General features: G+C 53.8%; 1 protein-coding gene across 1 annotated transcript in view; it reads left to right on the top strand.

Moving 5' to 3' along the window:
• Nucleotides 1-1997: 1997 nt before the first annotated feature.
• Nucleotides 1998-4735, top strand: part of MARCH2 (membrane associated ring-CH-type finger 2) — a 19056-nt gene continuing 16318 nt past the window's right edge. The window contains exon 1 of the mRNA XM_008063939.2: nucleotides 1998-2017. The gene's annotated coding sequence lies outside the window, so the exon portion shown is untranslated. The remainder of the gene's footprint in view (nucleotides 2018-4735) is intronic.

The following is a 4735-nucleotide window of genomic DNA, read 5'->3' as shown; positions in this document are numbered from 1 at the left end:
ACAGGCCTGCAGGTAGAGCCGGAGGACGCCGGTCCGCGGGCCGGTCCCGGGTTCGAGGCCCGCCTCGGCAGCGGGGCGGAACAGCGGGGCACGAACCCTCGGCCACAACCTTTCCCGGGACGCGGTGATTCCTATTCCGGTCTCGAGGCCAGTGGGAGGTCCCCGGGGCCCGGCACACAGTAGGCACCTCTCCGAGCCTCGGTTTCCCCTTCTGTGAAACTGGGTCACCCCATCACCAACCTGATGGGGCTGCCGGGAGGATGCAGAAGCTGGCCGACGCGGAAAGCGGGCGGCATACAGTAGGTGGTCAATAAGTGGCCAGTGTCCTTCCCCAGTCTCCTTCTCAGAGGGGATCTGCTTGGGAAATAGTAAAGATGATAACGAGGCACTGTGCACAAAGGTGCTCAAACCGGACGCTCTGTGCCGTGTGGGTGCTTGAAACAGGGTAGTCGGACTGTGTGCGATTAGCTCGTTGAGTCCTCTGGGAGCAAGACTGGCTAGGTGGAAGCACTGGAAATGTCGGCCAGGCGCGGTGGCTCACGCCTATGACCCTGGCACTTGGGGAGGCCGAGGTGAGAGAATTGCCTGAGCCCACAGGTTCGAGACCAGCCTGGGCAACTTGGCCAGACCTTGTCTCTACCATAAATCAAAAAATTAGCCAGGCGTGGTGGTGCGTGCCTGTAGTTCCAGCTACTTGGAAGGCTGAGGCAGGAGGATCGCCTCAGCCCAGCAGTTCGAGGTTGCGGTGGCCGGGAGCGTACCACTGCCCTCCAGCCTGGGTGACAGAGTGAGACTTCAGCTCAAAGAAAAAGAAATGTCCCCTGTTGTACAGAGGAGAACATTGAAGCTCAGAGAGGTTAAATGTCTTTCCCAGGGTCACACAGCAAATAAGGAACAGTATGGGACTGGGGCCTGGCTTCTGATGCAGGGCCATGAAAGTACTGAGGGACACACAGGGGCCTCTCTGTGGTGAATGAATACTTTTTTTTTTTTTTGAGTTGGAATCTCACTCTGTCACCCAGACTGGAGTGCAGTGGCCGCTCCCGGCCACCGCAGCCTCGACCTGCTGGGCTCCGGCGATCCTTCCGCCTCAGCCTTCCAAGTAGCTGGAACTACAGGTGCGCGCTACCACACCCGGCTGATTTTTTATTTATTGTAGAGATGAGGTCTCGCCAAGTTGCCCAGGCGGGTCTCGAACCCGCGGGCTCAGGCAATCCACTCACCTCAGCCTCCCAAAGGCGCGGGATTACAGGCTGAGCCATCGAGCCCGACTGTCCCACTCTTTAGACTGTCTTAAGTTCAAGTCCTGGCTCTGTCCCTTCCTAGCTGTGTGACCTTGAGTAAGTCAGAGCCCCTCTCTGAGCCTCAGCCTTGTCAGCCATCAGATGGGGGTCATGATTGGTTTGTTGCAAAGATTCTGTGGAATCCATCTCCTGGACTGGCACTGGGCCAAGCTGGCCCAAGGCATCGGCTCCCTCTCCCATTCCAGCAATCCCGGAGCTGAGTCCCTCCTGCAGCCACCCTCTCCTGGTATTCATACCCAAGTTTGGCCTCTCCCAAGCATGGGCCTGTGTGGCTTGCACAGACCTCTGGCCTCTAAACATCTCTCATTCTCACCACAGGGGCTGCCAGAGAAGGGTTGGAGGGGCAGGAATTGTGGTTCCGTGGAGTAGGGGCTAAGATATGACTGTAGCGACAATGAATGCAGCAGTTCAGGACCAAGGACTGGGGACCACACGGAGCCATCTGCCAGGGCTTTTTTGAGCCATAGTCTCTGTCACCCAGGCTGAAGTACAGTGGCACACTCATGGCCACTGCAACCTCGACCTGCTAGGCTCAGGCGATCCTTCCGCCTCAGTCTTTCAAGTAACTGGGACTACAGGCACGTACCACCACTCCCAGCTAATCGTTCGATTTATTGTAGTGACGAGGTGTCACCAGTTTGCCCAGGCTGGTCTCGAACCCCTTGGTTCAGGCAATCCTCTCGCCTCCGCCTCCCAAAGTGCTGGGATTACAGGCATGAGTCACCACACCCGGCCTGGGATCCCTCTTTAGAGTTCACGGCAGGGACAGACAACAGACATGGTTAAATAAATCACTGAATAGGTAGAACATTTCACAAAGGGACATAAGCCACGAGGGAGCCATGTGAACCCCTCTGACACAGCACTTTGGCCGGCATGGTCGGGGAAGCCTTCTCCAGGCAGGTGACTTTTGCAGAGGACACTTCTAGCAACGGTTTAGAGTTCAGTGCCATGATGAACACGTATGAAGATCGTGTGACACAGTAGCTGGTGCTCAATAAACGGAAGCCATCATGATTGTTTTGGTGATTTGCAGGCCTTGTGTTGGCAGATTTACCCATGGTTGTTGTTGTTTTTTTCTCCCCCAATTGTAATAGTAAAAGAAATAGCAGAACATAATAGACAAGAGCTGTGATGGTTTGCAGAAATGTGAAGAGGATGCCCAGAGGCCCCGGAGGAATCGACTCCCTACCCCCCTACCCCCAGCCTACAATTCCTTCCAGGAGCTACTCTGGCCTCTGAGCTGGAGATTCTGGTTGTAGGCACTTGGGAGGGATAGCAATATGCGTCACAGGGCAGGCCTGTCCACAGCCCTGTGGGTGTTATCTTAGGCGTCCTCGCCTTCCTCTGGGGCCCCTTTGACCCATACTCACTTATCTGGCCTTGGAACCCTCCTGGGGAGGCTCAGAAGACCGTGTTGGGCCAAGAGGACATCAGGCTGAGCTGCTCAGAGGACATTGACCCCCTGGCAGAGCGTTCTGGTGCAAGAGTTGGTCAATAACATACACAGCTCCCTCCTGGCCCTCAGGCTTTGGGGCTTAGATTTTTTAATTTGTTTTTGAGACGGGGCCTCACTCTATCACCTAGGCTGGAGTGCAATGGTGTGATCATAGCTCACTGCAGCCTCAAACTCTTGAGCTCAAGTGATCCTCCCACCTCAGCCTCCCAATTAGCTGGGACTACAGACATGTGTCACCACATCTAGCTGATTTTTTCATTTTATGTAGAGATGGGGTCTTGCTATGTGGCCCAGGCTGGTCTTGAACTCCTGGCCTCAAGAGATTCTCCTGTCTTGACCTTCCAAAATGCTGGGATTACAGACATGAGCCATTGTACCCGGTTTGGAGCTCAGATTTTGACTGACAGAGTTTATAAAAGCCAACTTGGGATAGGGGTAAGGGGGCACTTTAGTGAATACTTAGCTGCCTCCCTGGTATGGAGTTTCTCAACACTATAGGGACTGTGGGGACTCTGGACACCATAGTTCCTGGGGGTTGGACAAGCTGGGGACAGAGATACTTGGCTGCAGGGCACCTGTATTGGCTCTGAAGGAGTCTGGAGAGACCTGTTACTTTCATGAAATTCTCAGAGTGAAACATACAAGTAAGCCCTACTTCAGGTCTCATTGGCTGGCTCTGGAATGGAGGAGGAGGTTGTCTAGCATTCTTTTTTGCTGGCCAGACCTTGGGAAAGAGTCCTGCAGTCATCATTCAGAGCAGACCTCAGAATTGCTGTCTTCCAGGCATGGTGGTGTACACCTGTGGTCCCAGCTACTCAGGAGGCTGAGGCAGAAGGATCACTTGAGCCCAAGAGTGTTCAACTAGCCTGGGCAACATAGTGAGACGACGTTTCTACAAAAAATAGAAAATTTAGCTGGGCATGGTGGTGCAAGCCTGTAGCATGAGCAGCTTGGGAGGCTGAGGCAGGAGGATCGCTTGAGCCCAGGAACTCTAGACTGCAGTGATCTATGATTGCGCCATTACACTCCAGCCTGGGTGACAGAAGAAGACTATCTCAAAAAACCAGAATTGGTCTGGTGCGGTGGCTCACGCCCATAATCCCAGCACTTTGCCTGAGCCCCGGAATTCTAGACCAGCCTGGGCAACATGGCAAACCTCATCGCTACAAAAAAAAAAAAAAAATTAGCGCGCCTGTAGTTCCAGCTACTTGGAAGGCTGAGGGGGAAGGACTGCCTGAGCCCAGCGGGTCAAGGCTGCGGTAGCTGTGATCGTGTCACTGCACTCCAGCTTGGGTGACAGAGCAAGACCCTGACCCAAAAAAACAAAAATCAAAAACCAAACAAAAACCCAGAACTGCTGACTGGGTGTGGTGGCTCATGCCTGTAATTCCAACCCTTTGGAGGCCAGGGCAGTTGGATTGCTTGAGCCCAGGAGTTGGATACCAGCCTGGGCAACATAGTGAAACCTCATCTCTACAAAAAATAAAAAAAATTAGCCAGGTGTGGTAGTGCAGTTCTGTAATCCAGGATGTTGAGGCTGTTGTGGCTGTGAGCGTGCCACTGCACTCCAGCCTGGACAACAGAGTGAGAGACCCTGACTCAAAAAAAACCCAAAAACCCAGAATCACTACCTAAGTCTCCAGCAAGCTCTCATTGCCTCCCCTTGGGGACAGAGGCCTGATTTGGAGCAGCTGGTCAGGTAGGGACAGAGGCTGCCACTGTCCTCTCCAACCTGTGCCACTTCCTTGATGGCCTGAGCTATCGAGGAGTACACAGCCTTACAAGAGGCCATGAACCGGAAGGGTCAGGGTGACTCACCATTCCGGTCTGTGGGGCCAAGTTTCCAGCTCAGTCCTGCCCCATTCAGAGGCAGGCTTGTATATCCTGAGCCCAGAGCCCTGCTGGAATCAAGTACTTTTTTTTTTTTTTGAGTTGGAGTCTCACTCTGTCATCCAGACTGGAGTGCAGTGGC

The sequence above is a fragment of the Carlito syrichta genome, unplaced genomic scaffold (assembly GCF_000164805.1).
Source record: "Carlito syrichta isolate Samal-C Ts95f unplaced genomic scaffold, Tarsius_syrichta-2.0.1 Scaffold307152, whole genome shotgun sequence".
Lineage (NCBI taxonomy): Eukaryota > Metazoa > Chordata > Mammalia > Primates > Tarsiidae > Carlito > Carlito syrichta.
Note: the sequence above shows the minus strand (reverse complement) of the source record. Positions and strands in the feature narration are given on the sequence as shown.